This window comes from Rattus norvegicus, chromosome 1, assembly GCF_021556685.1.
Source record: "Rattus norvegicus strain SHRSP/BbbUtx chromosome 1, alternate assembly SHRSP_T2T, whole genome shotgun sequence".
NCBI classification, from domain to species: Eukaryota; Metazoa; Chordata; class Mammalia; order Rodentia; family Muridae; genus Rattus; species Rattus norvegicus.
The window spans coordinates 11,988,197-12,001,187 of record NC_141534.1 but is presented as its reverse complement, the minus strand read 5'-3'; the positions used below and the strand labels follow the sequence as shown (position 1 = coordinate 12,001,187).

Genomic DNA, 12,991 nt, shown 5'->3' with positions numbered 1-12,991 from the left:
TTTCACCTTTTAAAAAGGAGTGGGAGCATTCGCATTTTGGTCATCCTTCTTGAGCTTCCTGTGGTCTGTGGATTGCATCTTGGGTAATTCAAGCATTTGGGCTAATATCCACTTATCGATGAGTGCATACCAAGTGTGTTTTTCTGTGACTGGGTTACCTCACTCAGGATGATATTTTCTAGTTCATTCCATTAGCCTATGAATTTCAAGAAGTCATTGTTTTTGACAGCTGAGTAGTACTCCATTGTATAGATGTACCACATTTTCTGTATCCATTCCACTGTTCAAGGACATCTGGGTTCTTTCCAGCTATTATAAATTGGAAATATTATGTTATGAATATAATGGAGCATGTGTCCTTGTATGTTGAAACACCTTTTGGGCATATGCCCAAGAGAGGTATAGCTTGGTCCTCAGGTAATAGTATGTCTAATTTTTTGAGGAACCTCCAGACTGATTTCCAAAGTGGTTATAGCAGTTTGCAATCCCACCAACAATGGAGGAGTGTTCCTCTTTCTTCACATCCATGCCAGCATCTGCTGTCACCTGAGATTTTTATCTTAGCCATTCTGACTGGTGTAAGGTGAATCTCAGGGTGGTTTCATTTGCATTGCCCTGATGGCTAAGGATGTTGAACATTTCTTTAGGTACTTTTTGGCCATTCGATATTCCTCAGCTGAGAATGTTTTGTTTAGCTCTGTACTCTATTTTTAATAGGGTTATTTGTCTCTCTGGAGTCTAAGTTCTTGAGTTCTTTGTATATTTTGGATATTAGCCCTCTATCAGATGTAGGATTGGTAACAATCTTTCCCCAATCTCTTGGTTGCCGTTTTGTCCTAATGACAGTGTCTTTTGCCTTACAGAAGTTTTGCAGTTTTATGAGGCCCCATTTGTTGATTCTTGATCTTAGAGCATATGCCATTGGCATTTTATTCAGGAAAATTTCTTCTGTTAGATTCAGTGTATCTGGTTTTAGGATGAGATCCTTCATTCACTTGGACTTGAGCTCTTGTGTAAGGAGACAAATATGGGTCTATTATCATTTTCCTACTTACAGAGAGCCAGTTAGACCAGCACCATTTATTGAAGATGCTTTCTTTTTTCCATTGTATATTTTTGGCGTCTTTCTTTAAAACCAAGTGTCTGTAAGTGTGTGGCTTTATTTTTTGGCCTTCAATTCTATTCCATTGATCAACATGCCTGTCTCTGTACCTCTACCATGCAGTTTTTCATCACTGTTGCTCTGTATTAGAGTTTGAGGTCAAGGCGTGTGATTCAACTAGAAGTTCTTTCATTCCTAAGAAGTGGTTTTGCTATTCTGGGTCTTCTGCTTTTCCAGTTGAATTTGAGAATTGCTCTTTCTGTCTTTGAAAAAATGTGTTGGGATTTTGATGGGAATTGTGTTAAAGAACTCAAGAAGCTAAGCACCAAGAAACCAAAGAGCTCAATCAAAAAAAAATGGGGTGTAGAACTAAACAGAATTCACAACAGAGGAATCTCAAATGACTGAGAAGCAGTTAAAGAAATGTTCAAAGTCTTTATTGATCAAGGAAATGCAAATCAAAGCAACCCTGAGATTCTACCTCACACCAATAAGAATGGCTAAAATCAAAGCCTCATCTAATAGCACATGCTGGTGAAGATGTGGAGAAAGAGGAACACTTCTCCATTGCTGTCTCAAACCCACTTGAGAGAGAGAAGAAAGCAATCACAGGAGGAAGGAGGGAGGGACCTAACCCTCAAGAGACTTTAGGCCCCAGGAAATGGGAAGGTCTAGTGGGGTGGAGATAGACAGAGTGGGGGTATCCTCTTGTAGATGTGGTAGAGGGGAAGGTATGAGATTTGGAAAAGAGGGTGGACTAGGAGGGGGATAAAGTTTGGACTGTAAAACAAACTTAAAGAATAATAAAAAAAAGGCTAGCTAAATCACTCTCTGAGTGTGATTATCAATTTGGACAGTGGACTAAACTTATGAAACATAAACCATCTTCAATTAAATGCTTTTCTTTATAAAACAATGTTTTTCCTAATTTCTCTGCCATTGATTCTCTGCCATTTCTACATTCTTTAAAAAACAACTATTTACTTACTGTACTGTCTACTTTACTGGAGATTTTACATAAAGTTTTCAAGGATACAGTTAATTTTATTTTGGGGAATTATTTTCCTTCATTATGCTGACAGACTTTTCCTGACTTGTCAGTCTGTGTGGTTTGATTATGAAAGTTCCTTTTGAAGAGAGGTCATATTACAATTATAATGTTATCACAATATAAATGACGCAATGTCCTAAAGCATGTGATGCTTTGATTAAGGTGTTACTTTTCATTATAAATTCATTATTAAGCTTTCATATTCTCAAGTGACTGTCAATAGTTTCTTATCAAAGTGGTCATACATTAGTAAGAATAATCTGTCCACACAAATTACCAAGATCTATTTTATATATATATAAAACTATTTTACCACTGTATGAAGTTTGGCTAATTTTCCCTGAGGCAATATATCAAGGTACCTTATGGTTGTAGATTTTCCTTAGTATATCCAGAGATGCTCTGTATCCTTCTGTTTTTGCTCAGAACCCAGCCACCTCATTTCTTATCACGTGATTCCCTCCATCATCTCATAATCCTTACTCTCACTCAAGTCCTCAAATGGTGTCACTAACTTTCTTCTACCCACTTTCCCAGATTGAAGGAGCTCTACTCATTACATCATTTCCCTTAGATATTCCAAATTAATCAAGTTCTTAGTCTAGTAGCTCCCACAATGTCCCTCTGCCTAGACAGCAACACCTTCAGAAGGTTAGAATGGGTGGAGAGTCCTGAAAATCCCTGATTGGCCAGAACTTCTGCATTGTATGTGCTCATTTTTCTTTTGTCTTTATTATCTTTAGATTCAAATTAAATTGTACATCTCATAAATGAAATAAATGTACATGAATTTGGTTCTTATCTCTGTTTTATTTTATTTAATCTTTGTCAGTTTTATCTTTTAATTGGCTTCTAAGCATGTTCCAAACAGTTGCTTAGTTTGCCATGGCTGGCCAGGAATCCATCTACATAAATTATTGCATTTGGACACAATTTGTATTAAATTATAAATATTCCCTATGTTAACACAGATTGTGTTGACAGAATTTGTTTGCTTGAGTTGACCATCAGTTTAATCAAACTAATTACTTTATTAGCTCAGTAAACAGGTTTATATTTGGAAAATATTTTATGATGCCATTTAACTTAAAGTAAAAAACTATTCAGGGCATTGGAGTGTAAGAAAATAACGTTTAAATAATTGTGTGTATTCTTTAGAAAAATTGTTCTATCACTTCTTTTATGAGTTTCATTTACTTTGGTAGTTTACCATAAACTATTAAAACAAAACAAATCTATACAAGTAATTTCTCTTCCTTCCTTCCAATCTGCCTGCCTGCCTGCCTGCCTGTCTGTCTGTCTTTCTGTCTGTCTTTCCTTTGAAGGTTATTTGTTATTATAATTCTTTTAAAAATTATGGTATGTTTCAATGATGACATAATAGTATTGATGAATCTATGGTTTTTATTTTTCACTTGTTCATTTGTTTAGTAAAACAGCATTTTCCGGTAAGTAATGGTTACATACACTTGACATCTCAGCACTCAGTAAGTTGAAGAAAGAAGAATACAAGTTTGATTCTAGCCTGGGTTTGGCAATGAGACTGTGCTTCAAAAATGAAAGGAAAAGAGAGAATGTTTACTATTATTCTCATAATCTCTGAGGAAAAAGGATCTACAATTGAATATTAAATATATATGCCAATCGAGTTATAAGCATTCTCTCATTATCAGGTCCCATTCATATTTTATTATTATATATTTTATTTCTGAAAGTAAATGGTTCATTATTATAACATTTTTAAAGTAATTTATTTTTATTTGAATATTTTTATCAGGGGTTGGGGATTTAGCTCAGTGGTAGAGCGCTTGCCTAGCAAGCGCAAGGCCCTGGGTTCAGTCCCCAGCTCCGAAAAAAAGAAAAAGAAAAAGAAAAAAAAAAAGAATATTTTTATCAGTTCTTTGAGAGTTTCCTACATGTACACAATATATTTTGATCATTTCTACCTTCTCTTTTCTAATTCTGACAAGATTCAATCCGTCTGTTCCAAATTCAGGTTCCTTTTATTTTTCTCTACTTTGGTCATCTAATCTGTGCTGCACATAAATGCATGGCTTTTGGTCCTGCCGCTGGAATTTGGATAACAGACTAAGGGATATACCTTTAATGAAAATGTACTGTTCTTTTCCCATAAGCCATCAACCTTTAATAACTCCTCAGGTAGGGGTTATGGCTCAGGAGTTCCTCTTCTCAATATTTGAATATTGTCTGGATTGATCTTTGGAAATTCTTGTAACATAGTGGATGGGCATGAAAATATAAATTATACATGATAGATACCCAGATAGTGTATAGATAAGAGGTAATAAATATAGATATTTAGAGGAATCCTAATTTAAAATATGTGAAACTTAAGTCTGTATTCTGTAACACACTGTAAAAGGAATAATGATCTGTCAAATATCTGCTAGCAGCATTTCACAAATTTTAATACTGATTTATGCAAAGTATTTTCAATTCTTAAAATCTTGCATTTTAGCTGTTTAGTCTCTTTTTACGCTAAGTGGAAGAAACAGACATATAGGGTTATGTTCTGTGTGATTCCACATATATAATTATAGACTACATGAATACATAAAGAGCTAAAATTGTTATGGAATAGTGGCTGAATAGAAGAGGGATGCAAAGAAACTGATCAATGATGCTGGGACTCCACATTGCAAGTAAGAGTTCTGCATCACTTTTGCATGTTTAAAGCACCAGGTACCATCATGCACTGAAGATATTATGATAAAGATGTTTTCTGTAATTTGATTTAAAGAAAAAATGGGGAATTTGTAGGAGGCTTGGGGAACTTAAAATTCTACTTCTAATTCTCAGAAATGACAGGATCTTCAAAGACTAGTAATACATATGTATAACTTTTCAGTGCTGATACTAATATATTTTTAAAGTAGTAATAAAAGCAATATGTGGATCAGGAAATATGGCTCAGTGGATAAGGTACTTTCCTCAGAAGCATAAGAACTTAAGTTTGGAGCTCTAGCACCCACATAAAAGCCAAGCTTTGTGGCAGACACCTTTAACCTCAGTGTTGGGTATAAGGTAGGTACTAGAGTATCCTCCAGAAACCCTGGCTTGTGTGTACCAATATATGATGACACAGAAGTTTAATTTCTGGCCTTCACAGGAGTAACCACTATTGAGTAGGAAGTGCCTGCACTTCACATGTAACACACACACACAGACACACAGACACACAGACACACAGACACACATACACACACATACACATACACACATACACACACATACACACACATACACACATACACACATACATACACACACATACACACACATACATACACACACATACACACACAATCACACACATACACACACATATACACACACACATGCAACACATCTTCTTTAAGATTATACATGGTGTATTTTGATTATGAAAAGATTAGCAGGTAAAAAAAGTGTAGTAATCTGAACCACTTACCAATGTTAAGATGATAAATTTGTTTGGAATCATTAGAGCTTTGAACACAGGCTTTTATTTCCTAGGGTTAGATTGATTTAAAATTATCAGAATTGGATAGATGATATCGTGATAACTATATTCTCAATTTATTATCTCCACTTAATGGTGACTTTGGCAACTTGAAGTCCAGAGAGTTGGTTATAGGGATAGACTCATTATGTGAGAAGCCAGTGGCATGCAATAATACACTTATCATCCCCAAGTCCTTGAGGAAGATAATTGTAGTAATGTAAATCCTGTAGTCTTGGCATAGAAGCTAGATCAGGCAGCCGGTTTGCTGACCATGGGTATTCTATTACGCACACAGTTATCATTGCTAGTGCTATTTAATAATACATAATATAATAATAAAGTTATTGTTCATTTTAAATCTGGGTTGTTTGTGGAAATAGTTTTGATAGAATATTAGCTCATATGAAGTAACTAGAGATTGCATGTAATGGTGAATGACTTTGATTCAAATTCTGAATGGCCAGACCTCATATGGAGAGACGATTGACTGACCCTGGTTATTACAGAGAAGGCTATGAGAGACCTGACCAGTCCATCCTTTCACTGTCCATTCAAGTACAATTCTAGCTCCTCTGGACAAGGCCTAGCCCAGAGAGCCAAACACATAGTTTGGATCAGTTCAAATAGTCAAGCAAACTTCGTGAGGTAAAAATTGACTTCGCCATAGTTTTATGTTTCAGATCGTCTTCCTACTAAGAGGGAAACCTATAAAGCTCTAACTTTATAGCTCACTTAACCATTGCATTTCAAATTTTCTAATAAATAATATATAATTGCAATGCTATGTACCATGTATGTATTAGATTAACATAATGTGTTATATTAATAAGTTATATATTTATATTATAGTATATTATATTAGCAATAATAAAATAATTGTACATTTAAAGATAAATTATTGTAGTAATATAATAATGTTAATATATATAATTATATAGTATAGTTAAAAAATAATCTACAGAGTTTTTCAGAGCAACTGCCACCCTTAAACTCATGTTTTATGGTCAAAGTTACTGAAATTAGTAATAGAATGCAGAGGAGATGTGGAATTAATGAAGGTAATGAGCATGAGGTTCTAACCCAGTGGGAACTCATCTTATCCTTGTATACGATGAGTCCAGGAATGCATGAGCACACACATGTGAGACTATGTGAAGACAACGGAAGGTGATGGCCATCAGCAAACTAAGAACAGAAATTTTGTGAGAGACTAAGCCTTCTACACCTTAAACGTAAACGTCATACCTTACTATTCATTTGCTCTATCTACTGAGTCTTTACATTTTTGTTTTTTATTTTGTTTGCCATTGAAAACTAACAGAGTTCAGATTATTTGGCGGAATTATTTTCATACCGGTGCTTGTTTTTATTCATATTATATGCACCAAGCTAAATAACAGGGTGACTTCTATTAAACTCCATTCTGTACAAATATGAAAACATCATAGTGAAATTCTCGTATTGAATTTACTGCTGAACTTTAACTCTCCTTAAAGAAATGGGAGCCAGTATCTCCTTTTATATGTAAAAATCCAACAGTAGCATATTTATAACATTTTACAGAACAAGACAGTAAACATTGCTTTATTTCCCTTTTATAACGTTTTTTAAAAATTTGCATACGTGAGTACTGCATTTACATTGATTCTGCCCTTCCCTATTTCGATTCTAACTTCTCCATTTTTTTTTTTGTATCATAACAGCTCAAAGTTATGGCTCCTACAATTACAAATACAGTATATATACAAGTCCCTCACTTTCTCTGTCTCTCTCTCACACCAAAACATACACACACACACACACACACACACACACACACACACACACACATACACACACACACAAGTACATTATTTAGTATTGCTTCTAATTACAAGTGTTTAGAGTTTACAATTCAGGATATCAATGAACACATTCTTGAAAAAGATGATTCTTTTTTTTTTTTCCGGAGCTGGGGACCGAACCCAGGGTCTTGCACTTGCTAGGCAAGCGCTCTACCACTGAGCTAAATCCCCAACCCCATGAAAAAGATGATTCTTGATTCTTCAACTCTTAACAATCACTGTTATTTACCACCTTCATCTAGGGGTAGAACCATGTATAATTTTTTCTAACCACACTGGGCATGACCTTTCCCCAACACATCTTTAGGCGATCACATTGCTGAGATTTTGTGATTACAAAATCTTCATTTTTAAATTCTGTTCATGTCCATGTGTTTGCGTTCACAAAGGCAGAGATAACTGTGTGATCCAGAATCCTCAGACTCCTGGTGCTGGAATTACTGGTGGTTGTGACCTTTCTAACAAAGGCACTGATGATTGAACTTGAGTCCTCTTTAAGGGTAATATAAGGTCTTAGCTTCTGGATCATCATGACACCTTCCGTATGTGATTATTGTTTTTATTATTCTTATGCAAATGTGACATTCGTTTTGAATGCTATTTTCATAACTAGCCAATCAAAATACAACTTAACATAGAGATTTGCATGCAAGTGCATCTTTTTGATGATGATGAATGTTTCTTTACAACACAAGATAACCAAGTATGACTTGATGTGAGTGTGCTGTGCTGAGCATGGCATTAGTATATATCATCAACCTCCAAAATGTACAGCAAATATTCAAGGAAAATTTGGCGTTTTACACAATAAATTGAAAGTCAAGACACAATCACACATGTACACAAGAGTAAACATGCAAGCATGCACCCACATGTGCACATAAATGTGACTAGCGGATTAAGTATGAGATGCAAAACTGAGTGAGAATGTGCAAAGGAAGATGGTCAGTATGAAACCTCAGAGAATAGGTACTCTGTAATCCTTTGCTTTCTTGTTGTAGTCTACTTCATTTTAGCCTTTTTGTTTTCATATCATACTGATATCACATTATATTTAGGTCTAGACCCATCATGTTTCATCATTTTGCTAATATTTGGGGTGAAATATTTATAACAGTCTCCTTAATTTAATGATTACTAGAAATTGGTTCCATTTAATTTCCAAAGGAGTTCTATGCTACATGTAATACATGTTTCATGACTGGGTCAAATAGATTATTCTGTCTCCCTCATTTATAAATAGTATTTTTTTTTACTCTCTGTTGTCCCCTAATTTCATAGCTTTAGGGTTCTGTGAAACAAACAAACAAACAAACATCACTAAAGCAGATTGCTTATTTTTCAAAAACTTCAAGGGAAAGAACGTTTTGTTCTCTAAATCAAACATTTCTCAAAATGTATCAATGAATAATTAAAAGTAGTAAAAATGCAATTAATAATCTTTATTAATGATTTTGGAAAACACTGAATTGATTGCAAACTAAGTAATGAATGCGCCTGAAACTCTTGCATTCATCAATAACTAACCTTGTTGAAGCCACATACTAAATAATTTTGTGTTTCATGTGCATCATTAAGTATAATTTGGTTTTAATAAGTTCTAGCTTTATACAGTTAAGTGGTTCTGTTTTTAACTTGAAACTTGCTGGCTGCTTGGTAACAATATTTTAACAATTCTCTCAAAGAATCAATTCCAAATTTCTATGAAAAATTGAGATGCTATTTTAATGCACTCAAGTCAGGGAAACAGGTCCTCTAATTGTGTATCTTTGCCTTTCTCTCTCCAATCCTCCAAATCTTTTTTCCACGTCTCTTCTCCAGTTCTGTAGCAGGCCACTTGTTACAACCTTCCTCTTCCTCTCTGCCTTCTTATTCAACAGGTCACATAGACCTCTTCATACAACCTTCCTACCTTCTGCACATTGGTTTATCTGAACCTCTAACTCTAGAAGCCATTCTCTAAAAGCCAGCAGAGCAGGTCATCTAACTGAAAATTCTCACCCACTCCCTCCAAATCCAATCCCCTAGTCTCATTCTCAGCTCCACAGCATTCCACCAGCTGTAGCCTTTCCTCTCTTCCCTTCCACAAGTGGATCACAAAGATCTTCCCTCAAAAGTTTCTTTACCCAACTCACTGCTTTATCCAGCCCCTAATTCCAAAAGGTATTTTCTAGGAACTCACAGGTCTTTTTGGTCAGGGAAGCAGGTAGGCTACCCTTTGCTGCAGAGAATTATGTTTTTCTTCTTTCCTCCAAGTCCAAACTCCCAGATTCATCCCCTTCTCTATAGCTGACCATCTGCTGTGACCTCTTCCTCCTCTCTCACCCCATCTCCAAAATTACACTTAGATATTCCCCTCCAACTTAACTCCTCACTCCCCTGTCCTGAGTCTCTCAGACTTTCTCTGCAACTTCAAAATCAAGACTTTCAGAGAATAAGTAGGTAGTCTGCGAGGTAGGAAAACATCATATATTCACCCTCCCTCTTCTCCTCCACATAAAATCCACAAGTGCCATCCCAAGTTCTGCAGAAGAGTATCTGTTGTGGCCTCTCCTTACTCTATGCCCCATTCTGAGCATATTCTGCTATAATACACTGCTTTCCTTCTGTGACACTTTTCATCAACCCCCACCCCAATGACTCCTAGTACATCCCCATTCTTAGGGTCAGCTCTAAGTACCTAGAAAGAAATTTTATCTGGAATCAGAAGTAGCCACACATATCAGGAACTAAGAAGAACTTTCTCCTAGGCAATATATAGCTACCACACACTCCCAAGATCCACAGAGTGTGTCAGAAACCAAGGAACTAAATGCCCAAATAACAAAGACAAGAGCATGTATCCCTCCTCACCCAGATGTCTAGACAAGAGGAGAAAAACAAAACTAATATCAGACAGCACAATATGTCTCCCCAAGAGCCAAGCCACCCTACAAGAGCAGGGCCTATTGTAATGCAGCAGAAGCACAAGACAAAGGTTTTATATTTTCTTAATGAATATGATTAGAGGTCCTTAAAGAAAACTGAAAACACTAGCAGAGAATATAAGGAAATAATTTTAAAAGTTCTAGACCCAAAAGTGAAAGTAGAATCAATAAAGAAGCCCAAAACTAAGAAAACTATGGAAAGGAGAAATTTAGTAACTTTAACAGGAACTTGAGAGGCAAGCCAAAAGAATACAAGAGATCAAAGAGAGAAATCAGATGTTGAATACACAATAGAAGAAATAAATATCTCGGTCAAAAATATCTTAAAACGAAAAAATACCTGCTATAAAACAGCCAGGAAATCCAGGACCTTATGAAAAGACCTGTCAGATTCTCCTGGGTCCCCTGCAATGTTTGACCCCTGCTGAGCCCTGCTGATGCCTGTGAAAGCCTTTTGTTCCTAATGAACAACACCCTGGCCTGGTAGCAACACATCTCCTGGTACACCTGGGTGAGGGTCCATTCTTCCTGTCTTTTGTTCTCAGTCTTTGTTCCTAGAACTTAGGGTGGTCTTCCTGGATTTCTCCCCAGTGAATTTGGGGCATGTGTTAGGTCTTTTGTTCCTGAAGCCTTAAGCTGGGTTTTCTCCCTGTGCTTCCTGGAATATTGCACCCAGTGAACTTGGGGTATATATTTGGTGAATAAAGCTACAGATTTGTCATTCTTAAGAAACGAATGACCCTAATATGTGTGTTTTTTAATCCCACAGGCCTATGCCTGGTTCTCGTTGCCATGTTGACAACTGGAGGTTCCACCAAAACCGGGAAAGAGAAGATTTCTTGACAGGATCGTCCCGGGACACAGGCCAACCGAGAAGGAGGGACATACTGGTAAGAAGGGCCAGAAAAGGCCTCAGTAATTTGGGCTAGCATGAATAAAACTTGAAAAAATAAAGGGACAAGGTAATGGTAAAGTGTTTTTGCCTATGTGTTCTTTTAGAGTGATGTTTTGAAAGACCCCCCCATGAGTCTTAACTCAGAGCTGCAACTGGCTTGAAGGAGCCCAGGTACGCCCAGATACCTAGGGCTGAGTCACTAACAGACCATAAAAGGAAAGGAATGCAGAACAGACCAGGAGTACCGGATCTGACTCACAGGCCACCTGGCAGGAAGGGATAAGCCCCCATCCCCCGACATTCAGGACGCCCCAAACCTGCCAATGTGTGTAGCTATACCTTATTACCTCATCATGTGAAATAGCCAATCATACGTGAACATGTCTATGTGCCTCGTTTGAATCCACCAATCCCCGTAACTATGCATCTGCTTCTGTACGCCCGCTTCTGCTTCCCCAAACCCTATAAAAGCCCCATGCTGGAGCTGCTGGGCGCGCAAGTCCTCCGAAGAGACTGTGTGCCCGCAGGTACCTGTGTTTTCCAATAAACCCTCTTGCTGATTGCATCCGAGTGGCCTCGGCTCGGTCATTGGGCGCTTGGGTCTCCTCCTGAGGGAAAGGTACTCTCTGGAGGTCTTTCAGTTTTAGTCTTTGGACCCTGACTAGAGATAGTTTACACCCTAGACATGCTCTCATGTCTGGGTTTGAGATACACAGTCCTCCTGGACTCTGCAGATACTTTGGAGAAAGAGAAGGAAAATGAGCTTAAGCTTTTTCAGAGCTCTCCTAGGGACAGAAGAAAGGCAGGAGACATCCTACCTCTTTGCTAGATCCTATTGGAGAAATGCTTATTTCTCATTCTGGGTTCCATAGGTAGGATATCTGGGTCCCTTTGGTGGGACACCATCTAGTTCTTTCCCTCTATGTTTATTGTTTGTCCTGAAAGAATAAAAAAATGCAGCTAAGAAGTCAGAAGTTTAAAAAAGCCCCAAATACCTCAAATTCCAGACCCTGCCCTCTACCTGTACTAGCTGACGATAAAGTTAGATTAAAATCTTAGAGAATAATCTTGAGAAACAGGAAGCTCCTCCCAGGAACTGATAGGCCATAAAGTTTAACAATCTTGAGAAACAGGAAGCTCCTGCTTGTGATTTTTCATTAGTATTCTCGACACTTTCCAATGACACCATCCCTGCCCCCTCAGATTGTGGTTTCTCCCTTTAAATACCCTTTCTCCCAGCCTTTCAGGGTCGAACTCCACTGCCCCTGCGTGGGATATGAGTCTCGACCCCAGTGCACTGGTTCCTATCAATAAACCTCATGTTTATTACAGCAAGGACGGTCTCACGTGAGTTCTTGGGGAGGGGTCGCATCATCCCGAGACTTGAGTAAGGATCTCCCCGCTCCGGGGGTCTTTCAGTCCTTGGTGCACCAAGCTGCCCATGTCTGTCAGTTTATGTCTGTGGTCTTTGTTTCTCGTTGCTTAAATGTTTTATGTTTCTTGTTCAAAAGAAAAAAAAATGGTAAAATCTTTATCTGCCAGTCTCTCACACCTTGATTTGGTTTTAAATCGTTTCAAAAAGGGGACAAATAAATAAAAAAAGAGTTTCAATCGGCCTTTGGAGCCCTGCACCTATAGCTAGCTAGGAGCCTAGCTTAGCTGGAGAA

At 37.4% G+C, this 12,991-nt stretch overlaps 1 long non-coding RNA gene across 2 annotated transcripts in view; it reads left to right on the top strand.

Annotated features, from left to right (window-relative positions):
* Positions 1 to 12,659, top strand: part of LOC102552459 (uncharacterized) — a 63,818-nt gene extending 51,159 nt beyond the window's left edge. For both annotated transcript variants that reach the window (XR_015644661.1, XR_015644660.1), the window contains 2 exons: positions 11,199 to 11,319; positions 11,429 to 12,659. This is a non-coding gene — a long non-coding RNA (uncharacterized LOC102552459). The remainder of the gene's footprint in view (positions 1 to 11,198; positions 11,320 to 11,428) is intronic.
* The last annotated feature ends 332 nt before the right edge of the window (positions 12,660 to 12,991 follow it).